Genomic DNA, 26,815 nt, shown 5'->3' with positions numbered 1-26,815 from the left:
CCTTGTGGGTTCAGTTCCAGACCACAGCAATAAAGTGAATATTGCAATATAGCAAGTCAAATGAGTTTTCGGTTTCCCAGTGCATATTCAAGCTGTGTTTACATTATTTGTAGTCTATTAAGTGTGCAATGGCATTATGTCTTTAAAAATGTACATACCTTAATTAAAATACTTTATTGCTAAATAATGCTAACCATCATCTGAACTTTCAGCAAGTCATAATCACTGATCACAGGTCACCATAATATAATAATAATGAAAAAGTTTGAAATATTGAGAGAATTACCAAAATGCGACACAAAGACACAAAGTAAACATGCTATTGAGAAAGTGGTGATGATAGACTTACTTGCTCAACACAGGGTTGCCACAAACTTTCAGTTTGTAAAAAATACAATATCTGTGAAGAACAATGAGGTAAAAGCACAATAAAATGAGGCTTATACTTAGACTGATTGTTATTCTCAGCCTCTATAGTGGGTGGTAAGCTCTACGTTGCACCAACAATCAAAAAGTGGAAAGTTTCTTAATCATATGAAAGGGATTCATACACTAGGCAACAAAATACATACGTACACACATATATATATGCTCTCACTACATATATGCCCAAAAATATTTATTTTGGCATTCCATGGAATAGTAAAACTTGAAAAAAAAGGCTAAATGCTGATCAATAGAAGAATGGTTGAATAAATTGTGGCATGTTATTGGTAGGCACTATTTCTGGCTACCCACATGCTAATCTCAATAAACTACTGTCTTTGGCATTCTACTATAAAAAATAAAATAAACAATTCTGGAGTATCTTTTTTGTCTTGGAGTGACCATGTGAGTTACGTCTTAGCCAATGATATTTGAAGAGGTCTGCTGTGCAGCTTCTGAGAAAGTTCTTTTCTCCCTATAGAAAGAAATGCTTGTGTATGTGTGTGTGTGTACGTTTATGAGAGAAAGAAAGACAGAGAGACAGAGAGGAAAAGAGAGGTTCTACCTACATACTTCCTGCGTAAGAGTGAGGGCATGATGCAGTTAATTTCAGCACCTATCTTCTAATTATGAGGCTACAAATCTAAGGATAAATGCCAAGGATCACTGATGGAAAAAGATGAGACTGGATGCATTATGACATTACTTAGTATCAGATTCTACTGTCATCCTTGTTGTTTGAAAAAATAATCATCATGTTTAAATAGTGGATTGTTGAGAATTTCTAATAAGTAAAAACGAATGAATCCTTAATTGATTCCATATTTATTTGGTAGAATATGAAACAGCCCTTAAAGATTGCATCAATGTCAATAAATCTTTTTTTTTAAGATTTTATTTATTTATTTGAGAGAGAGAATGAGAGAGAGAGGGTACAGGAGAGGGGGGGAAGGTCAGAGGGAGAAACAGACTCCCCGCTGAGCAGGGAGCCTGATAACAGGACTCTATCCCGGGACTCCAGGATCATGACCTGAGCCGAAGGCAGTCGTTCAACCAATTGAGCCACCCAGGCGCCCCTCAATGTCAATAAATCTTAAGAAGTAAAATACTGAGTAAGAAAGTACACTGTTGGGTAGGTATGATATATTTAGTAATTAAGAAAGGTGGAAAAAAAAACAGTGCTACATATTTTATGGGTACAAATTTAATGACTGTGAAATATTAATAAGAAAGTTGCATAGAAGGTGAGGGAGAGAATTGAATATCAGTGGGTCAGGATGGGAAGATTTGACATTGTCTTTAATATTTTATTTAGGAAGAATATGAAGTAAACATAAAAATGTTTAAACTTGTTGAATCTGGAAAATAGGTACATTGGTATCTATCACGCTATTTTTTCTATATGTTTGACATAATTCACTTAAATACTTTTATCTTAAAGTGCTTGCAAAAAAGTGTGCAATTTAATTCTTAAATTAACTTTGTAGAGAAAATACTATCTTCATATTACAGAATAAAATACTGAGATTCGTTGAAATTATGTGATTTGTCTAACTGTCGCTATTTCAATTACAGTTTTCTTCTCCACAAATTGTTAATGTAACAGCATGGTACATTTCCCATGGGAACTATTTACCCGTTACTTAATAAAATTTTGTTCAAAAAATTCACTAAAAACAAAAACTTTCATAGCTTGCATTCTTCTAGTAGTCATACATAATTTGAAACTCCACTAATTTCTTATAAAATAGTATAGGTAGGTAGTTTAATTGATATTTCAAAGATCACCCCAGATTTACTCCTTTCCAGTGGTCTAGGAGATTACTTCAGCTTTTTTAAGAACCAGAAAAGTTCTTCCTGGTTTACTAGCATAGAAAAGTGCTGCTGGAGAAGAAAAGTGCACCAATAATTACATATTTCAAGACATACCCAGGATCTGAAGTAACAAATTAAGTGGTAAAGATTAGAGTGGGACGGGGGATATAAAACAATAACAAATATGATTCTCTTTGTATTTGCCCTCTTTTAACATACTGCTTTCATAGATAATGATATTATATAATCTGACTTGTATTTATCATAAATCAAACATCCATTAAGTATTTAATAGAAGTCAGAAAACAAACAGTGCATGACCTCACTTATATATGGAATCAAAACTAATTGAATTTGTAGAAGCACAGCCTTGGTTGCCGGAGGTTGTGGGGGTGGAGGAAATGGAGAGATGTTGGTCCAGGTGTACAGTTTCAGTTAGGAAATGTGAATTAGTTCTGGAGAGTTAACATACAGCATGGTGACTAGGGTTAACCATACTGCATCCTACACTTGAAATTTGCTAAGAGGGTAAATCTTCAGAGTTCTCCCCGTGCACAAAAAAGGTAACGATGTGAGATGATAGATGTGTTAATCTGTGTGACTGTGGTGTTCATTTTACAATGCATACAGATTTCAAACAGCAACTTGTACATCTTAAACATATCGATTTAAATTTGTCAATTATACCTCAAAAGAGTGAAAAGGGGAAAAACGGGGGGGAAGGCTGTGAAGTGTCAGAACCTAAATATTCACAGAAATTAAGAGAAGAGCTATATTAGAACCCATTATATATAAATGTCAATTAAGAAAGAAAAATGGAATATGAGTGAAAGCTAAGTGAAGAAATGAAAAGAAGAAATTTTAATTTTACTTCACTAAAGAAAATAAAAGTAGCAAAAGAAAAATTTTAATGTGTTGCTATGCTAACCCAGAGTTGTACCTCCTTATAACAATATTGCCAAAGAATTGCTTCTGTACTACATGGAAAAAGCTGTGGTGATACTTTCAGCTTAATTAAAATGGAGTTAATGTAGGTAAAATGCAAAACCACTAGAAGTGCAAAATTTCTCTATAATTTTTGGCTGCATGGTTTATGTCAGACTCTAATCCTTAACATTACACAAGTAGAAAAGTGGGGAAAATACAAATTGAAGTATCTTTTGTGCTTCAACATTGTCAAAAGGTGAAGATTGGTCATTGTTAATTATACCAAAAGTGAGAAATATCTTACTGCATTACATATATTTACTATGTATTTATGTAACAAAATTTATCTCATATTCCAGTTCTTTACAGTAAGTTAATGTATGTGGGGGATGTAGGCATATATATATATATATTCATGATTATAAATATATTCATGTGTACATATACACACACACTCACACACATCACATACATATAAACTGAAAGGAGATTACCTGAAAGAGAAATTAAATTAAGATTTATGGAGTCTACTAAATGCCAGGTGGTATACTGGGTGTTATATATTATTTCAAGTAATTTCATAATATCTATGAGATAGGTTACCATTATTATTATTCCAATTTTGCTGATAAGTAAACTGAGTCATAGACAGTTTTATCAAGCACTATTGGAAGCATAGCCAATAATCGCAGAAGTTTATTTAAAGCAAGACTCATACTTTCTAAAGTTCATACTTCTTATGACATATCATAATGTTTTAGGTTGGCCAAAACCAGAAGTATTAGGATGTCATGGTAACCATAAGTTCACTTCCTATCCTTATAACTTATTTATTTGTTTCCTATACTTGCCTATATTTCTGAGCTTGTTTTCTCATCTCAAAAAGGAGAATTTTAATATAGGTCTTATAAGAGTAATTCTACCTTTCTCCAAAAATTATCACCAGAAGGACAAAGATGCCTAAGCTATATATAAACTTATTAAAATTAAATTATATCTATTGTTAATGATTTTACATTATTTATATACATTTCTTATGTGAACTTCAGTTTTTTTCCACAGGAAAAAGAATGCAAGTTAATTTGAAGATGTCTGCTTAGTCAATGTCCTATACACTTATTTTATGAATATATAGTAGCCATTTTATTTTATGTTTTGTTAAGATTTATTTATAAGCGTGCAATAGGAAGTAAGTGAAGACTTTTTTTTGATAATAGGAATGATACAAAAAAAGGAAATATAGAGTTCCATGGATTAAACTTAATGTAAATAATTATTTTATTTCTTACTGGAACTATAAAATCTAATATTCTCAACTACATAAAGACTCTTCTTATTTTTGGTAGCTGAACTGTAAAAATGTTAAATGTCAAATACTCCACTAGATCGTCCACCAGCCACGCATGAGCACACTTGACATGATGGTCAGAAAAACAAGTCTTTTCAAGTGGATACAGATGCGAGCTGAACCTGCCACAAGGTTACCTCTGGTAATAAATTTACTTTCCTTGAAGTAGAAGGATTGGAACACTGAATGGCATAAAGATAAAAGGTTGTCTGTGGAAGCCTTCATTTGATCAAGGTAAATATAGCCTATTCTTGATAGCAGGTCACAATATGGCAATCTGGGATCTCAAAAAGTTTTGTATAATCTACTATCCTTTGTTTGTTCTAGGCTTATGAGAGGCATCCTGGATGAAACCTAGTTATACTCTGTCTATATAAAAAAAGTGACCAAATCAAAGAAAAAGCAACTAAAATATTCCTACTGTCTGGAAATCAAATATAAATCATATTCAATGTCTTTGATTATATTCCTTCAGTTTGGGGTAAAGGTATGTTTAACTTAATTATCATAGATATAGTCATGAAGAAGCCCAGCTTTAACCAAATGTCCAAACCAAATCAAACAAATAGACAAAAGAATATTGAATGTTAGTTTCAAGTCCTAAAGAAGACATAAATGGAAAAAAAAAAACAAACCCTAAAACTAATTTAAATAGCTTATTCATCAGCACAGCAAATAAAATCCTTTGTTTTCTATAAAAGAAAAACAAAATATTTCTATATTGCAGTATTGACACATAAAAAATATCCCTATCTCCAGACAGATTAAAGACTGAATTAGAGAGGAAAGATATGGCTGAAGGAAAAAAAAAAAAAGAGCTAACAAAAGGAAACAATAACGATTTAAGTGGGAATAACCTCATTGTGTTAGAGAAGAAGGGATATATATGAGGGGTTTATGTTGTAGATCCAAAAAGATTTGGACAATAACACATATGAGTGTTTGACTGAGTTAGACTGTAGAATTGAGCACAATTTGGAGATTTCTAAGGTCTATTCCAGGAGATGATGTACAAACAAACCCAATGGATAAGAATTTATTTATTTATTTTAGAGAGAGAGAGAGAGAGAGAGCAGAAGGGGGAGGAGGGGGAGGGAGAGAATCTCAAGCAGACTCTGTTCTGAGCACGGAGCCTGATGTGGGGCTTGATCTCTCATGACCCTGAGATCACAATCTAAGCTGAAACTGAATCGGACCCTAACCAACTGTGCCACCCAGGTGCCCCTATTACAAAGCATTTCTTAGGGGGAATTAGTTGCATCTTTCCTGTTGGTATAGCACCTCTTTATGCCATTTTATTGCTGAATTTACATTATTTGTCCCCAATCTGATGGTCAGCCTCATGGAAGAACAGTAGTAGATTTTTTTTTCACTTTCTCATGTAGAAAATTGTTCGTTTTGATGGCCCATATGTGAAATTTATTGTTTTTAAACATTCAAATACCTGGTTAATAAATAAAATTAATAAATAAAAGGCATTAATTAACCTTGGTGCATTTTAGTCTGTACTGTCTGAGTTATTACCACGTGTAATGCAGCTGATAGCACTTCTGGACGAAGCTGAAATGGAAACACATGGTGATTGAGTAATAAAATCACTTTAGCTCTTTCTTCCATTTATCCTTTGATTGCTTTTTAAATTTATTTTATTTTTCATATTTTCATACAGTAAAAAATGAATTTTTAGTATAAATTTCTATTAATTTAAATACAGTCATAGGTTCATGTGATAACCAGAACAATCTGGATGCAGAATAGTTCCATCACCCCAAAAACACCCTCCTGATATCCCTTTAAAGTCACACCCTCCTCCCACCTCTAAACCCTAATCTGATCTATTCTCCATCACTTTAGTTTTCTTTTTATGTTGTTTTTGTTGTTCTTTTAATTTCATATAAAGGGAATCAATATTATGTAACATTTTCAGTCCTGGCTCTTTTACTCAGCATAATGTATCAATCATCTGTTCTTTTTTTATTGATAGATAGTAGTTCATTGTATGGATATACCACTGTTTCTTTGATAATTCATCCACTGAAGGACACTTGGTTATTTCCAGTGCTTGTCAATCATGGAGAGAGCTGCTATAAACACACTTGTACAGGCTGTATGTATTTCACTATTTCTAAGTAAGGTTATTTTTTCTTTTTCCTTTCCTAAGAACCTTCGGGTAAAATCATATTTCTGAAAATCATAACTCTTATATAATGACCAGAAATTGTTACACTGATACTTCTGTTTCTTTACCAAATAATTGTTGCTGTATCTACCACAAGCATTTAAATCCCATGAGATTAAATGTTTTGTCCACTGTTATATCACTAATGGTTGTGAAAGTGCCTAGAACCAAATGTGAATGTGTGTTTATGTGTGTCTGTGAGTGTGTGACAGAGAGAGAGAGAGAGAGAGAGAGAGAGAGAGAGAAAGATCTTTGCAAACTGCCATCCCATTATTTCAGGGAAGAGTAACCATAAACAGGATACACTAGTTTATAGGAAGGAATGAAAGCTTTATTTGGGGAATCAGTATTTCCTGATATTCAATGGTATAAAATATACAGAATTTTAATTGGAAGTTTAGGATTCAAAAGTAAAAACAAAGTAGAATATCAGGGAAAGTATTTATCTGCTTAAGTTTTGAAACCCTAGGAAAACAAAACAGTAGCTTATATATTTCAGAGTTTACCTATTTAAGAGTTATTTCTCAATTTCATTTATGTATTTTATTAGTGTATAGAATATATATAGTCTTAAATGCATATACATTTTCTTAAATTTGCAGAACACTTTAAGACCATCTAAAATTGTTGTTAACAGAGCTGAGAAATGGAAAAAAACTATGTCAACACAGCTATACCAAAGAAACGAAGGATGATTTCTTTTAAACACACTAATAAAATGTTTAAATCTGTTGTTCAAGAGAAAAAGAAGTGATTGATGTCCGTATTTAATAGGGGAGGTCAAGTGAATGAGAATTTTCTAACAATTTATAATTAATAACCAACCATATAAATACAGTATTAGATATTTATAACATGTATGTCATTAGGGTATTTGACAAGTGGCTGAAATTTACTATCTATCTTGATGAACCAAAGCAAGAAAATGTTTCAGGAGTTCATCAGTGTTGAGCAGTGTTGAGTGGCTGCTATCTTTCTTCTAATTTGGGGGAATATTTGCTGTTTGCTAAATTAAGGGATACACAGTAATGGCTTTCATAGCTTAATATTAACAAATGAGAATAAAAAAATATACTCTTTAATTTGATCAAGAGCTAGGCTTATTTTCTTAGTCAATCAAAGGAATGCGTTAAAAGGAAAACCTTTTATTCCCCTCTGAAATACAGTTTAAAAAGTAGATGTCCATATCGTATGTTCACTATTTTCCAAATACCAGGATTTAAATGAAGATATACTCTTAGCTTTAAACTCCTTTAATGCCAGTGATGTTAGAGATTTCTTTCGGAATCATCACTGTATTTCTTAGGACATTTATCAAAATCTTAGCATATTGGTTTAGGTTGAAAATATATTAGTGCAAATGTAATAGTATCTTTGTGGCATCAAGTTAGGTATACCCCAGAGTTTATGATTGGTCATTCTTATCCATGAATATATCATAATAGGCTGATACGCTACTTTTCCCAGGAAACAAATTTCCTACTTGATGTGGTCCTTCTGATTGACTAAATATCTTATAAAAAATGACACTAATAGTAGAAATTTGAGGTCTTAGACATCTCATCACTGACACAACCTCAGCGTGAAACATCACTGAAGGAAAAAAGGCTTATGAGTTGCTCATTAATTGATCAACAAGTGTGTACAACTATTATCATTTGCTTGACACTCCATGTGATGCTGTAGTGGAAGGAAAATCTAAACTGTGCTTCCACTCCTGAAAGCAATTTCAATTTAGCAATATCTGTTATACCAGGGCAATTGAATGAATAAAATTATTCAACTAACCTCTTACTGTTCAATATTCTCAAAGAGTACCCTTGGACATGATCGTTTTTATTTTTTTATACTGGTTTCCCTACCTGTAAGCTGCTTCTCACGCTTTTACTCTGGCTTTGAATAATATAATGCGGTTGAATGAAGTTCTAAGATTTCCGAACTCAGAATGAGGAGTGGCAGCTACCACTTCCTGCCTCCTGAGCCACCCCATTAAGAACACAGGCTTCTGGCTAGAACGAGAGAGACCACAGTGAGGAGCAGTAAGGCTCCAGACTGGTTAAGTGGAGAAGGAACAAGGTGAGTAGATCTGCTTGACAGAGCTCAAATGACGCCAAAGGAATAAACCATCTAGGTGTGGCCCGGGCAACCTAGAGAATCAAGAGAAATGGTCAAATCCTTGTTGTTTTAAACAAGTGAGTTTGGAGGAGGTTTGCTATGCCGCAATTGACACCGATAGATAACCGAAACAATAAATTGGCACGCTGACATGAAAGAAAAATAAGGGACAATTAGATTGTTTTCAAATTCAGCTTATGTCCTAAAGATACTGGATTTCTGAAATCAGGATGACTGCACATTAGCACAGAGTTTGCAGGGTGCTCTCACAGGAAATAAAGCTGCTGTGATTTGCCATTTCATTGACACAGGTGTCTCATCACAAAGAGAGGAAATAATAGTCTCTTTCTTGCGATTCAGCTGAGATAATTGGTATATTCTTGTCAGTTAGGGTCAGCTCGTTACTGTAAAAATATAGATTAAGTGGAAGAATTTAGAAACAAGAATCACTGGCTTATAAAGCCAGAGTAGAAGAGCAAATTTCTTAAGCTGTTTTACAAAACTCTATGAACCTTAGGTGGAAGCCTAGCTTCTTAATAAGATAGATGTAGAAAAAGATGATAATTTTAAAAACAGCTTATCAGAAATTTTGCAACCACCCCCAAAACAATGAGAATTACAGTGATTTTCAGTGTCATTACAAAAGCACAGCAAACAGGGAAATAAATCTGTATCCAAAATATATGACTATTTGATAAGGACAAATCATTGTCCATCCAGGCAGGAAGGTATCTGTTATAATCAACTATTAACCAGCTAGCTAGCTGACTCCCCTTAGGAAAGGCTGTATCAGAGATTCAATATTAGCCTCTTTATTACAGATAAGATAGGAACTCATAACTTTTCATTTTTAAATTCAGACCCTTGACTTGTTCTGCTCCCAAATGGAGTAACAAGTGCTCTGCTACAGAGTATGCATGTTGTGCCACATTTAATTCAGGAACTTCTGCTGAGTGCTTTCATTCACATGAAAGCTTCAGTGTTTACCTCAGATTTTGAATAGCTTTTATTTGATATTTATATTTATTACAAGGAGCAGCATTTATATTGGTAGTAATATAACTTTAAAACAAAAATATCCTGCTTTTTGTCAAACTTCTCAAGAACAGGTTAAGATTGTAAATTAAGCTCTAAAACATGTTGTCATTAGTGTTTAGCTCTGAGTGAGGATTTTGTTTTACAATATAATTACAAAAAATGTGAAAATAAATTTGAAACTGGGGTTAGCTAAAGATGGCAAATTCATCTCTGATTCACAATGGCATCCTTATCATAGATGATTTTTGTTTTAATACAATATGTGTATTACAATCCTGAATTTATTAAATAGATACATAAAATTCCATACATGTTGGGAGACAATTCTCCATGTAAGTTATATGTTGCAGGTCCTCTGAGCAAAGGCATTTATGGCAAACTTAAGAGTGTTTGTATAAGGAGATTGTCCAGGATAGTCGAGTGTAGAGACATCATCTTTCCCAATGACATTCCAGAATGTAAAGACCTTTGTTTCCCTTCAAGAAAGATTAACTTATATTTATAAGCAAAATAAAGATAGGAAAATTGATTAAATAAACCAAATAAAGATGAGCAAAATAAACATAAGATGAACTAAGTTAAGGCTTGTCCCCCCGCGCCACCTCCTCCCCCTCCCAGAGCAGAGGATGGGCAAGATCACCAGCAGCTCTGTATAAGTAAGATCAAAGTGGTTCCTGTGGTGCACCTACTGCATGCACAGATAATATCTAGCCCTTGTGAAATGCCCTGTGTTTGTTCGGAGAATGACACAAAATTCAGCTTCTGACATAGCAATACCCTTTTCATATAGATTATAAATAAGTGGTTCCAAGTTTTAGTATTATTTTACAGTTTAGATTTATAGAAAACGTGGAAAAGACGAGGATTAGTTCCTATATTAAATATTTATAATTTTTTTTTTCCCATTGCCATTTTAGCAATGTACATTTTGTATTTTGGAGTCAATGTGCCTTTTCTAGGATTACAATATACACCCCTAATTAGTACAGTCCATTTATTGTTCTTATTATAACACTTCATATAAAATGTAGAAACTTTGCAATTAAATAGGTTAATATTACTCTCATGCTTTATACTATAGTTGACAAATATTTTTGTCTGTGTATATGTAATTGAGTGTGTAATAATATCCATAATACACTATTAAAAATTTTGCTGTCAGTAGTTAATGTAGCACAAGGAACACAACAGGAATAATTTTTTTTTTAAGTATAGTCTTTAGCATTGATGCAGAGAGTAACCATTTCTGTGCATACCATTCCTTTCTGAGCTTGCAAATTTCTATCTAGTATCATTTGCAGTGAGGCTGTAGAACATTTATTTTTAGATTTCTTGTAGTGAAAGTCTTCTGGTGAACAATTCTTAATAATTTTATTAATCTTAAAGGTGTCTTCATTTTTGAAAAATATTTTCACATGTTGAATTCTGGATTGATAGTGATTTTCTTAAAGATGTTTTTCATTCTGTTTTGTTTCCTTGGTCTGATGAGAAGTTAGCCATTAATCAGATTGTTTCCCCACTCTATGTAATGTCTCATTTTTTCTTTTGGCTTTCAAGATTTGTTTTTCTCTTTGGCTCTTAGAGCTTACATGAGTATTGCTTCCTTGTGGGTTTTTTGCTTTGAATATCTCATAGCTATCAATTTTGTCTTTCATCAAATTTAGAAAACTTTTTGACCATTATTTACTCAAACAGTTTTTACTTCTCACTGTCTTTCCTCTTCTTTTACTCCATGTGTCCAGATGCTGTATAATTAAATATTACCTACCAGTTTCTGAGGCTATGTTCACTTTCATTTCATTTTCTCTATGTTTATTACTCTGTATAATTTCTATTGATCCACTCGTTTATTATTTTTATTTCAGGTATTATAAGTTTTAGATTTACAATTACTCATTTGATTATTTAAAAAATAATTTCTACTTATCTCCTGGAATTTTCCATATTTTTTCCATTGTGAGCATATTTATTTATTTTAGGTAGCTTTAGAAGCTGCTTTAAAATTCTTGTCTAATAATTCTGACATCTGGATTATCCCATGGTCAATCTTAATTGGTATCCTTTCACTTGAGAATGTTTTACATTTTCTTCATGGTTTGTAGTAGGACAATTTTAGATTGTATTCTAGACTCATGAAGATTAAGTTGTGAAGATTCTGGATTTTGTTTATTTTTGTCAAATAAATTTGGTTTATTTGTTTTAGTAGGCAATTATCTTGGTTGGAATTCAACCATAAACACTATCTCTGGGGTAACATCTTTGGTCTTAGTTCAGATATTTTGTTTTTGTTTGAGCTACTTTGAGTCTTTCTTATACATGAATATTTTAGAGATTAATCAGGATGTGGATAGTTACAATTTGATATCTCTTCTCTGGCCCTTTCCCTTCTAGGACTTGATGTTTATCTACTAACCAGAATTTTCCTGGCCTCAGTGTTCTGGATCTCCTTGCTAAAAAGTCTGTGAACCTTTCCACTGAGTACCCGGTCAGTTAATTTACTGGGCCCCCAAAATGGAAACTCAATATACAATTCCCCTGCTCTAAGTCTATACACACCCAGAGATTCTTTCTGCTTCTTTCTAGTGATTTCCAGGAACGGCTTTTTATTATATTTCCATATATTAGAGCCGTTTTGTTCCTCCCCCCTGCCCCAGGAGAGTCAGTCAGGTAGGAATTCATTTAATTGTTATGGAAGAAATCCCTATTTCTTTGACCATTGTATTGTTTGATCTTTGTATCCTCACTGTTTCTTTTCTAGTTTACCCAAATCCCCTTTGAATATGGTCACCAAAATTAGACATGACAAACTTTGAAGGATCTAGTTATTTATAAATTAGAGTAAACTATTTTATGTATTTATTGATATACTAACTTTTCTACGTGATTGTGAGTGTACCATAGCTTGTGTGTAAATACATATTGATTATTCGAGTATAATTAACATATAGCATTATATTGGTTTCAGGTCTACAACATAGTGATTCCACAATTCTCTATGTTACTCAGTGCTCATTACAATAAGTATACTCTTAATCCCCTTAACAATTTCACTCATCCCTCACCCATCTCCTTCTGACAACCACCAGTTTGTTCTCTATATTTAAGAGTCTGTTATTCTGTTTGTCTCTTTTTTTCTTTAAAAATTAAATTCCACAATTGAGTGAAATCATATAATTTTTGTTTTTCCATATTAATTATTCAAAGCACAGTTCTTCCTAGAGATCAGTTAAACTAAGAATTAAGTTTACATTCATTTAATACATATTCCCCAAAAGTATTATATCCTTTATAAAAACTGTTTGAGATAACATCTTAATGTTAATTTTCCAGACTGGTACAAATGAAGACAGTTATTGATAAATTATATATGTTTTATATTAGTTTGAATAAGGACAAACAGTGTGGGTTCTTCATGAAAATGAATGTAACATTTTCACTTCCAATTGATTGTTCCAAATTGTTATATTTCACCATGTCTCAGAAATATCTAATATTTATGACTAGGGTGGTACAAATTTACTTTCTATCTGTAGAAATTATATGTTATCCAAATTAATTCTAATTGTGTTATTTAAATCTATTTAATCAGTTTCATAACTTGCTTATTTTATGCTGACAAGAATTACAAATTGTGATTATCCAAACTCTGGTGAAAACAAATTAAATGTCAGTAAAGGCATCAATAATAATAAAACATAATTCTCAAGCCCACCAATATATATTCTTTCTGTGGTAATTACAACAGAGATTGCAAAAGATGGGAAGACTCTGTAACAACTCTAGAATTAACTAAGTGATTTAATGATTTATTTTTAAGGTGCTGTTGATTTATTCCAACTACCAAAGTCATAATTATGGATGACATGTGAATAACCTTCTAATCATATTTACTCAGTGTTATCAAATGCAAATAAAAAGTAAAGCAATATTTTGTCATTTAAATGTAAATTCATCTTACCCTATATTATTGTTCCTAGGTATGACCTGTTTCAGAGCATAGAAACAATACAGAGCGTACATCACTACAGCCCACACCACTGCTTTATCAAAATTTTCTTGGTGTCAATAAAATTGTAAAATAAGGAGAGGTCATTTTAGGATTTCTTTCAACAAGTTTTAGCAAACAAAAAAAAGACTTCCCACATCAATCATAACAGGAACAATTAGTAAGCATGCTTTAATCCTCCATGACCTTGCCTGGGAATGACAATGTACTGCCAAACATCAAGTCTCCTTACTGAACAAAATTTGCTCAATAATGTCTCTTGTGGCTATGATGATAAATCTAAAAGTCCAACCTCATCTATTTCTGTGGCACGAATTACCAGATGTATAAGCCAAATAGATTATCTTTCAAATTTAAAGGCAAATAATGATGTAATTATCAGTTCACTGGAGAAGAGAGTAGAATTTGACATTGATGAAGAGTAATATGTCCATTATGAAAACAGGTTGATTTTTTTTTTTTTTTTACTTCCTATCCATCTGCATTAACTGGCTATACGTGCATCATCAGTGTTTTATCACATGTGATCAGATAGCAAGACTCATAAAATGATGGATAATTATGAATTCTAGTATCTTAATAGATCATATTACTAATTTAGTGATGCACAAATACACTATCCTTACTTCAGTTTCAGTTTATAACTAGTTTACTATTTTTTTCATAAAATGATATTTTTGTAATTTAGATTAAAGTGTACTCAGTGTTAATGTTATTCATAAAAATTAACACTCTAAACAAAAACATAAATTTGTTCAGGAAGTTTGTCATTGAATGCCGATGTAATTTTTTAAAATCCCTGTGATATATTACTTGGAAATGTCTGTGGTATTGACCGATGAAAAAAAAACCTTGCTGAATCTGTTGAAGTCCTAGAAATGAAAGATTATTCGAGGAAATAAAAGATTTAAAAAATTATAAAATATGGAACAAATGCTGTCCTTTCATCTTCAGTACAACTCTATGAGAGGCATAGTATATCTATTTTTAGGTAGAATAATAGAAGCATAGCAGCATTAAGCAATAGGTTACAGTAATGTAACTAACAGCAGAATTTAAGAACTGAGCTAGGTTTATCTGGTTGCCCAACCCAAGCTCTACATCTGAAAATAGTGGTTAATTTTGACCTTTTCTTTAAAAAAAAAATATTTTGAGCTGCAAGGAATTTGAAAAGATCCTTAATTTGTTTCTTCCTTTAGGTAGTTGAATATGAACCAAAATAGGAGTTTCTTATTTTTTTTCTTACCTATCTTTGTTTTTATTTGATTGTTTTACTTTTGCTTTTCCTTGAAGATGTACTAAAGAGTGGCAAAGGTGGGGCCACCAATAATTTTCTTTACAAATTTTCATATTTATATCCATTTCCAAACTAATTTTAATATTTCAAGTTTTTCAAAAAGATTTAATTTTCAACTAATCTCTACACCCAGTGTGGGGCTCGAACCCACAACCCAGAGATCAAGAGTCGCACACTCCACCAATGGAGCCAGCCAGGCACCCCAATATTTCAAGTTTTTAAATTTTATATTGTGGTAAGAACACAACATGAGATCTACTCTCTTAACAAAGGTTTAAGGATTCAACACAGCATTGTTAATTATAGGCACAATGTTTTTTTGTTTTGTTTTGTAAGATTTTATTTATTAGAGAGAATGAGAGAGAGAGAGAGAGAGAGCATGAGAGCAGGGAAGGTCAGAGGGAGAAGCACACTCCCCGCCGAGCAGGGAGCCCGATGTGGGACTCGATCCCGGGACTCCAGGATCATGACCTGAGCCAAAGACAGTCGCTTAACCAACTGAGCCACCCAGGCGCCCCTATAGGCACAATGTTAAATGGATCTATTAAATTTATTTATCTTGTCTGACTGAAACTTTATGCCTATTGATTAGCAACTCCGCATTTCTTCCTCCACCCAGCCCCTTAGTAACCACCAATCCACCAAGTGAAATTATGCAGGATTTGTCATTCCCTGACTGGCTTATTTAATTTAGTATAATGTCCTCAGGTTTACTTCAGGTTGTTGCATATTGCAAAATTTCCTTCTTTTTAAGCCTGAGGAATATCCCATTATATGTATATACTACATTTTCTTTATCCTTTTATTTGATGATGGGTAGGTTGCTTCCACATCTTGACTATTGTGAGTAGGGCTGCAATGAATATGGCAGTGCTAATATTTCTACAAGATCCTGTTTTAACTCTAAATAAATACCCAGAAGTGTGATTGTTAGAACATATGATAGTTCTACTTATAATTTTTTGAGGAATCTCCATACTGTTTTACATAGTGGCCTCAACATTTTGCATTTCCAATAACAGTGTGTAAGTGTTCCAATTTTTCTACGTTCTTGCCAACACTTGTCTTGTTTTTTTGGGGGAGGTAGGGGGGAATAGCCATCTGGCAGGTATGAGGCAATGTCTCTTTTGTGGTTTTGATTTGTATTTCTCCAGGGATTACTGACATTGACCATCTTTCATATATCTATTGACCATTTGTATGTTTTCTTTGGAGAAACGTCTATTCAAATCTTTAGTCCATTTTAAAAATTGAGTTTAGTTTGTTGTTGCTACTGAGATAAAGGAATTCCTTACACGTTTTGGAAAATAACCCTTATCAGATATATGATTTTAAAATATTTTCTCCCATTCCTTTTCACTCTGTTGATTTTTTTTTTCCAGACAATTCAGCCTTTATTTTTGAAAATAATTCTGTAGCTTCAAATTTCTTCCATGAATTGTGGTCAGGCCAGAAGCAAAAACACACATTGCTCTCCAACCTGCCATCCTCATCCTAATCTGAGCAGACAGGGGATTGCCTGGGGGACAGGGGAGGGAGGCAGGAGCCATCCTGTCTCGGCTGCCACCTACCCTGTGAGGGCCGCCAGAAGCCTCAACCTTCAGGGAGGAGCCTGTGCACCAAACCCCAGGGGAGCAGGAACACAAGGAGCTAACTGCTCTTCCACAAGGCCAGCATGAAACCTCCTACAGCAACAGGGAAGGGATCAATTTCTAGAAAGGCCAGGGCCCGGGAACGGAGTCTGTTTCTTTGAGGCAGGATGAGGGATGCATGTCCCAGCACACCAGGGCTTTCTCCCTACCACGTCCCACCCTCCCACCCCCACTCTGGGGATAAGCTGATGAGAAGTCTTGCTTTTCCCCTTCAACTTTTCATCTTAGAATCACAAACTGCTAAGCTGCAAGGAAAGAAGAGCAGAGAGGAGGTCAGGGATAAGGAGAGGGGTAGCAGAGAAATAGGGGTGGGTCGCTGTAAAGAAAGCCCAACAGCTCCACCCAGACTATGATGATGACACCCCTTTGGTTAGTCTCATTTTGGCCACAGATAAGTCCCCTTTTCAAATAACCCAACAACCCCTCCAATTAGGGGAAGGTGAGAATTGGGAGCAGATACAGGAGGTGAGCTCACACCTTGGTTGGAAGAGTCAGGACAAGGGAAAGAGAGCTGGTCAAGAGAGCTAAAGCTGCCCACCTCTCTGCAGATGCTCTAGGAGAAAACCTGGAACATAGCAGTCTGTGGCCCCCACCTGCCCGAGTCTCTCCCTACTACACAGTGGTTTCCTGCCTAATACCGCCCAACATACCCCAGCAAGGTTCCCCTGATTTGACCCCCTTGAGAACAGGTGAATAACCCTCACCTTATCCTCTGTGCTCTTGAATGCCATTTGAAAAAAGAAAAAAAAAAAGAAAAAAGAAAGAAAAAAAGAAAAAGGAAAGATAAATGTACCCAAGAAAGACACACAGAGAGGACGATGCAGTCTAGGGTCCTGGCCCCATCTCAGCCAACGAGACGGCAAGAAGGGAGCCCAGGAGGGGCAGACGGCGCTGCTAATTCCAGCTAGGGTCATAGCCATCTCGTCTGCGGTGGGGCAGGTGGACGCGGCGGCCCCAGAACAGGAAGCTGACGGTGCCCCGGTAGCCGGCCCTGGGGACCCCGGACTTGAGGTCGTCAGTGACTCCCAGGGTCTGTTGATTTTTTCCTTTATTATGCAGAAGCTTTATAGTTTGATGTGTTCTTAATTGTCTGTTTTTGTATTTGTTGCCTGTGCTGTTGCCATAAAATCATCGCCAAGGCCAATGTCATGAAGCTTTTCTGCTATGTTTTCTTCTAGAAGAGTCACATCTTACATTTAAATTTTTAGCCTGCTTGAGCTGATTTTTGTGTAGGGTGTAAGATGAAGATACAATTTCATTCTTTTGTTTTTTTGGCTAGAACATCCAGTACTATGAAGTGATGAGAAATGATGAGAGTGGATCCACTTCCTTGTCTTTGATCCTAGAGGAAAATCTTTCAGTTTTCACCATTGTATGATGTTAACCGTGGGCTTTTCATATATGGCCTTTATTATATTCAGATACTTGCCTCCTATTGCTAGTTTTTTAAAGGTTTTTTTTTTAATCATGAAATGTCTTTGAATTGTGCTTTTTCTGCGCCTATTGAAACTATTGTGTGACTTTTATTGTTTATTCTGTTAACGTGATTTATAACATTGATTAATTTTCATGTGTTGAACCATCTTTACATCCCAGGGATAAATCTCACTTAGCCACAGTGTTTGATATCTTTAATGTGATTTGCAGTATTTTGTTGAGGATTTTTGCATCTTACCATTTTACTCATCAGGGATATTGTTTTCTTGTGGTGTCTTTATAAGGGCAACGCTGGACTCATAAAATAAATTTGGAGGTGTTCTTTCCACTTCAGTTATTTGGAATAGTTTGAGAAGAACTGGTGTTAATTCTTTCAATGTTTGGTAGAATTCACCAGCGAAGCTATCTGTTATTAGACTTTCACTTATTAAGATTTTATTTATTTATCTGGCAGAGAGAGAGACAGCGAGAGAGAGAACACAAGCAGGGGGACTGGGTGAGGGAGAAGCAGGCTTCCCGCTGAGCAGGGAGCCTGATGCAGGGCTCCATCCCAGGACCCTGAGATCCATGACCTGAGCAGAAGTCAGATGCTTAACCATCTGAGCCACCCAGGCACCCCGAGATCGTATTTTATTTTTTAAACGTAGGTATTCATCACTATAAACTTCCCTCTTAAAACTCTTTTTTTTTTTTTGCATCTTATAACTTTTGGAATGTAGTATTTTCATTTTTGTTTCTGCCAAGATATTTTCCAATTTCCCTTTTGATTTCTTCTTTGACTCATTGGTTGTTTAAGAGTGTGGTGTTTAATTTTCTCATATTTGTCAAAATTTAAGAAAAATTGTTGAAAGGGTAAATCTTATGTTAAGTGTTCTTACCATGATAAATTAAAATTTAAAAAATAAATTTTAAACATCATCTACTGTTTTCAATAAAAATTATAAAACAACAAAAATAAAACTTTCTGATATCCCACACCTCACTTTCTCTATGTACTAACAACATTTTTATGTTGTGCTCTGTGTCTATGTATTTTTATAGTAATGGAATTACATTATACATTGTGCTGTATAACGTGCTTTTCTCAAATAAGTCATATTTGCTTTTCTCTTTTTGTTCCTGTTTGCTAAATTAATCTTATATGCTTTCCTGTCTTTCTTTACCTCTTTGTTTTGTGTATGGGAAAACACATTAAATCTTTTTTTTATGGCAAGCTTGTCTTATTTTATAAATAAATTGCTCCTTTTTAAAATGAATTTTATTTTCAGAAAACTTAAGAGATACAATACTGTTCAACTAAATTAGGCTTTATTCACTACTATTACAAGAATGATTAAATAAGTTTCTTAACCCAGTATTCTCATTCTCAGGAGAATAGCAATAATAAGCCTCGTATAGCTGCTGCACCCTGAATGCTTAGGTTAAGCAAAGAATGTCAGTTTTACTTACTTTAACCCAATCTAGTCATCAGCTCTCAACTATCCGTCTTGGGAGACCTGTCTCTTGTGCAAAAGAGTGGTAAAATTTTGTTTTGGACAATGGAAATTTTACCCTTTTTTATTGTTTTTTATGACAAGTTAAAACTGACACAATTTTTCTTGTGATTTATCAAATATGTCAAGATAAACAGCTTTAAATTATAATTATTAAATAAATATAATATAACCTGTAACTTATTGCCTACCACATATTCAACCTTTTACAATTGCTCATCTTTTTGGTCCTAAAGATAAGTTATATATCATTATGTGACATGTATTTATTTAGAAGCATTATGAAGGATAATGACATGTAGATCTGGATGCTAGATTATTTATATGAAAAATTCTATTTTTAAGTTTGCTTAAAGCAATATTGGAACTTTCATTGTACCTAATTCTATACCTACAAGAAATTAAGTCTAACTCTGATTATTTCTAGTGGTCTTCTTGAATTTCTTTTCCATTTTCTTGTCATTTGGATTTGAAGTTTAATGAGAAAGAATGACAAGAGAATTTACAAACTTAGCATTACATTTTATCTTATATATATCATTATCATTTAGTTGTATATATTAACATTTATATTATTTATGATCAATGATAATTACTGAAATTGTTTGATTATTTTTTCTCAACATCTTGCTGCTTCCCGAGGGAAGGAAATACGATCATTATTATCATATTTTTTTGTTCAATGCACGTAAAACATATAGGGATCAAGATTTTTCTCTTGATGTCCTAGAGCTTAGTGAGTGAGTGGTTTGAGAATAAGGAAAAAACTACCATCCTCCTCCTAATTTTTTAGGATTTCTCTCTCATGACTTTGATATTGAAAAAGGCTATTGACCTTCATCCTGGTGCACTACTTCCTTACACTCAGTCTAATCAAATCACGTTTGTTCGGTCCATTAGTTTTCAAATTATGTCTACAGCTCATTTTGGATCAAACTGGAAGAAATTAATATTAAAAAGACATGACAAAGAAATAGAATTTTCAGCAAAATTCAGTTTTCTGTTTGCTTTTTAGTGTTATCTCCTATTATGGTTCTCAAATAACTTGTTTTTTTTTCCTCTTCTTTATTTCCAGAATTTTACAAATGGAATATAGCCTCATAAGTGCCTTTTTTTTTCAGTAAATTCAGTAAATCTACAAAAATTTTTGTATTGAGGGGCGCCTGGGTGGCTCAGTTGTTAAGTGTCTGCCTTCAGCTCAGGTCTTGATCCCAGGGTCCTGGGATCCAGCCTCTCATCGGGCTCCCTGCTCAGCGGGAAGCCTGCTTCTCCCTCTCCCACTCCCCTTGCTTGTGTTCCCTCTCTTACTGTGTCTCTCTCTGTCAAAAAATAAATAAAATCTTAAAAAAAAAATTTTTTTTTGTATTGAATAGTTTACTATACTTGGGAAACGGTATTCTCAAAAAATTATTTTTTTTTACAATAAAACGTTTATCTTTCCTAGGACAAAAAAGGATTTTCAAGATTCATAATATAGCTATTTTAATTCTAACTGTTAAAATAAATGTGTTCTGATTTTTTAAAGTGTACTTCCTTATAAAATGTTCAGTTCTCTAGTCCTGTATTCCATTGTATTGTGATAGGAAATAATCATGCCTATTAATATGTTTTCAAAATGTCAGAAAATCAATAATTATCTTAGTGTCTTCCCATATTTACCATGCACTGTATCTTCATATTTAAAATATAGTAAATCTGCATTTATTTGTAACTCTTCTATTTAGTGAGATGGACCCCTTAGGGAGTAAATAAGGAATTACTCATTTTTTTCCTGCCACCTCTGTTGTTTGAATACACCATTTTTCACATCTCTTTCTCACCCATGAATGACATCTTGAGTATATTCCAGAGCTTTTGCTTCACTTTTAATTAGGAGATCTGTCTGTTTCACTTATTAAAATGGCTAGTTTAGCCTAAATAAAAAATTTTTCATCATCTGCCCAGTTTATAACAAATCCTCTTTGGCTTGAACCAGACTAGGAAAGCTGCAGTGGGAAAAAAGATGGTGTACACTCAATGTCCTTGTTCATTCCTACTTCAAGCTGTTTCTGTTCTGCCTTTGTTTCCTCCAGACTGACATATGGAAGGAGATGTGAGACGCAATCAAAGAGTCCTAATTATAGGTTTTATGGTGGTCTGACCTTGGTGCTGTCTAACTTTTTGTTTTGTGCAGTTGCTTCAGGCACCAAGGGGCTTATGAGACTGTATATCCTTGGAACATGTGATGCAGTCTCTGGACGATATATTATCACTTTCCCCTTGGCTTATGCTTGTGTAAGAAACCTCACCATGACAGGTAACCCTCTTGAGTGAGGCGCTTTCAATCCTACTCTATTAAAATTAATGTTTGCAGTGTCTTCATAACATATGGGAAATCTCATCACCTTTGCCCTGCTGTATTCTGGAAGCTTAATTTGCTTCTATGGCATCCTTTATCCTTGACTCAGAAATCACAATTAGTTCTAGCCAGTCTATAACTGGTTTTCCAAGCATCAGGATATACAGGTCAAAATGCTACAAGAAGCATCTCACATTGCTCTGCGCCTAGTAACTTAGTGACACCGGAATGTTAAAAGCCACTTCTTATTGCTTTTATTGAAATGAATAGAGTGAAGGAACAACATACTGCACTCTACTCAACAGACAATACTAAAAAATGAATAATTTTTTCTAATTCTCTTGCTTCTCTGATATATATATAAAGGTAACTGGTTGATTTTTTGTCACAAGACTGGTATTGGACATAACTTGGGTACTAAAATTATAGGATTCCACAAGATTTATTTAACATGTATGAATAGATATCATAATGTTCTTATAACTTGAAATTAGGCAATTGGGCCAACTCTTTTTCATAGAAGCCAAAGAGACATAAAAATATTATTCTGGTAGGAGGTCAACAACAAATAAATGCCAATCAAATGATATATTAAACTGGAGATGTAACTAATATTTAAAATTTTCATTTGCAGGTGGAATGGTTATTATAGCATTATACATGTCTTCATTTGCATCAATCAATATACAGAGAGAAATTTTCTAAACTTTTTAGATTTCTAGATATTAGAGTAAAACTGATTATCAACTACCACAGCCGTTCTGACCCATTTTACACCATATCAATTGATTTTTCACTATTCCATACTCAAATATTTTGGCATGGCACAGACATAGCATTTGCTGTGTTCAGATGAAACTTTACATAATTAAAATTAGAATGGAGAATATATTAAAAAAATGAGAGCAACTCTTTATTTTGATGACATGATCTAAAATTTTCATTTCATGTCTCATATAATATAAGATAAAGTAAACGCCCTCTATTGATTTTTAGAATGTGGAGATTTCCAAAATTATATTCCCTATTTTGCATTTTGATCTTATTGGAGACTACTCCAGAATGAACTTACATCAAAATTCATTGAGTTGATCCACTAATATTTGTGCCGTTTACTATATAACAATAGGAACAAAATTAAAAATGAAATTAAGCATAAAATTGTTATTTCTTTCTGTTTCTTGAAAATCTTTTTAGCATGCAATAATTAAAATGAGGACAGTGTGCTCCACCCTTTCCAATTCTTGCTTCTTCAAATTGACATTTGAAGGGATTCCAAGTCTGGACTTGACTATGATTCATTTGATAAAAATATTTTTCTCATGTTTCAAAGTCATTTTACAGTTCCCCAAATTATGGTCATTTAAACTAAACTAAAATGGTCATAAAACTAAACTGAATTCTTTTTTCATAATTTTCAACTTAGGCTTATATCATTTCAATTATAAATGCAACTGTGAATAGGCCAACCAAAAAGGACTTTTAAAGCAGTGAAACTCCTTTATATGATACTATAACGGTGGATATACATCATTAAAATTTGTCCAAACTCATAGAATATAAAACACTAAGTGAACCATAATGTAAACTATGGACTTCGGATGCTAATTATGTGTCAATGTCAGTTTTCAATTGTAGCAAATGTATCCCTCCAAAACGAATATTGACAGAAGAGGAGGCTTTGCGTGTATGAGGGCAGGTGGTATATGGGAAATCTTGGTACCTTCTGCTCAATTTTGCTGTGAAATTATAAGTTCTCTGAAAAAATAAAGTCTAATAAAAATTAAAAGCAAACACATCAAAGATTTGTTTCATGTTCACAATATGTGTCCAGTGCAATGATAAAATCTTTGTTAGTAGAAGAGCAGTGCTTGTCATACTCATTCATAACTTAGTTAACAAACTACTCCATGTTACGAAACCACCATTACAACATAAGACCTTAGAGTCTTCTCTAAGAGTCAGAAAGAGAGACTCTCTCTGACTCTAGAGTCAGAGAGAGAGAATGTGGTGAATCATGTGCCAGCTCTTTAGTGCTTTTTTCCTAGAAGAAGCCCATTCCATTAACAGTAATCTGGCTAAAGTAAGTCACATGGTTATATCTAATTTAAAAAGTTGAAAAGTAGTAAGTCCACTATAACCATAAAAGGGAGAGACAGTCTTCTTTCTACATGAAAAATACATTCAGCCAATCATCAAGAGACACATCCAATGGTGCCATCCAACAAGACTTAAGTTCAAAGTTGAGGGTTCTCATTGATGAGATTGATAAATATATTAAAATAAGTTTGGTCAGGAAGAACTTGCCTTCTCATGTAAGAAGCTTAAACAGGTTTTGTAAACAAAGTAGTATGATATTGAAGTTGAACTACAGGAAAGTAAATTGTAAAGAAATGAAATTTATTCTTGGTATTGGACCTCATAATATAATGTGTACTTAATACATGGTGCTGGCACAATTAGTTATCTATCTAAAAAAGAAAAAAATGTAAATTCTAGCAACAATTTATAAAGAAAAATTTCCAGATGGAATAAATGCTAAAATGTTCATTAAAAATAATAAAAATTTCAGTTTATTTGGGAAATACATGAGAACTTATTAAAGAAATTATAAAGTAAAGAAGTTAAAAAAGAATGACAATATTAACAATACAAAAAAATTAAGATTTTATTGAGAAATACACTAACAACAATGTACTATAAAATAAATGCAAATCAAAAGATAATGTAATAGGTAGTTTCTAAAACATAAAAAGCACTCCTAAATTTCATTATAAATGATAACCACTTAAGTGAAACATGGACAGTTAATTGGCAATACACAGAAGTAGAAATTTAAATGTCCAGAGTATATGAAAACTCACTCAATTTTGTTAGTGTTCAGGAAAATGCAAATTAAAGTAACAAATGATAACTACTGAGCTATAACTACCTAACTCTCAAATTAGCATAATTGAATGGGTGAAAATTTCAAATTTTAACATGAATGTATGCAAAAGAATGTATGCAAAAGTATACTCTCAATGACTACCAAAAAATGTAAACTTCAATAAATATGTTGGAATGTGTTTCTTAATATTTGTAAAGTAACAAATAATGTGTACCCTTTGACCCATTTCTCTCACCTCTGGAATCAAATGCACACACACACACACACACACACAGTATTAACACATGCTTATACTCAGGGAGTGCTGCAAGAAAATTTATTCCAGCTTCTTTGTGATGGAAAAATAAACCTCAAATTTATCTCAATGCTAATCAATAGTGGAAAGACTGAAATAATTACAGAACAACTTTACCATGGAATACTAAGTCATTGTACAAAGGATTGAATAATTAATTTTTAACACAAATAGTTGTGCTTTTACAATATATTCGTGAGTGGAAAAGCAAGCTATGAGGAAATCTATTTTGTTTGTTACCACTGAGATATATAATTACATTATATTATTTATTTTTATAATATACACAGTAGTATGAGCAAGGAAAATATAGTAATGAGGAGGAAAAGATGAGTGTTGTACTGGTTAGTAAAACAAAATGTAGCAAAGTGGAAAAATATACTCAACATGTTGCTAATTAAAAATATAGAATGTAAGGACGCCTGGGTGGCTTAGTCCTTTAAGTGTCTACCTTTGGCTCTGGTCATGATCCCAGGGTCATGGGATCGAGCCCCGCATGGGGCTCCCTGCTCTGCGGGAAGCCTGCTTCTCTCTCTCCCACTCCCCCTGCTTGTGTTCCCTCTCTCGCTGTGTCTCTGTCAAATAAATAAACAAATCTTTAAAAAAAAGAAGAAGAAGAAGAAGAAGAAAGAACAGTCTCCCCCAGTGCATCCCAGGCAATCCTCAGATCATGCCTTCTAGCCCAGGTTACCTGCCTGCCTTTTCTCCAGAAGCACTGCAGTGCCCTCAGGGCTCTAATCCAGCCATTCTGCAGACCTCTAAAACTCTAGTGTCTGACCCCCACTGGTTGCAAAACTCATAAAATATCAGCCCCTCCCCTTTTCCCAATCAATGGCCTTGTGATCCCCTGTGTACTCCTCTCTCTTTCTCGCCTTCTTCTGCAACCGGGGCTCCCTCCCCTCCGCAGCACCTGTGATCTGTCTTCCCCCAGACCAAGTCTCTGTAATTCCTACACTCGCTGATGTGGCCTCTTCCCTCCCTCTAGTTGTGTAGTTTGTTCTGTCGGTCTTCAGATCAATTTCTTGGATATTCAGAATGATTTGATACTTATCTAGCGATGTTCGAGGGAGGAGGCAAGCCTAGGGTCCTCCTACTACTCTGCCATCTTAGGTACCGCCTCCACACACATTGTACGCAGCCAGCAACTTTCATTTCTTTACATATGGTAACAACTATCATACAATTATCTTTGCTAACACTTTTATAGTCCTCCTGAGGTTTCACCACATCATCCTTTAGTCAAATTTAAAATGTCCTGACATCTCCCTTGTCCCTTCATGTAGCATATCATTGCTTCTAATTTGTTTACCTTTTTTATGGTGAATTTAATATTTTTAAATGCATACAATAATTTGCATTGAGTCTTCTATTATATGTCCTATCAATATATCTCACATTAAGATGTTCATCATTCAAAAGGTTAAGATATATTCCCTTTTGTAATTTTTAAATTTGTGTTTATAGTTTTTACTAAGCTGAAACTATTAGACCACAAAAGATATCTGAACAAAACAGTTATATATGAAAATAATTCCTCTGTCAACAGATGAATATCTTTT

The sequence above is a fragment of the Callorhinus ursinus genome, unplaced genomic scaffold, assembly GCF_003265705.2.
Source record: "Callorhinus ursinus isolate GAN/ISIS: 27379988/994484 unplaced genomic scaffold, GSC_fseal_2.0 scaffold7, whole genome shotgun sequence".
Classification (NCBI taxonomy): Eukaryota; Metazoa; Chordata; class Mammalia; order Carnivora; family Otariidae; genus Callorhinus; species Callorhinus ursinus.
This window is presented reverse-complemented; position numbering follows the sequence as displayed.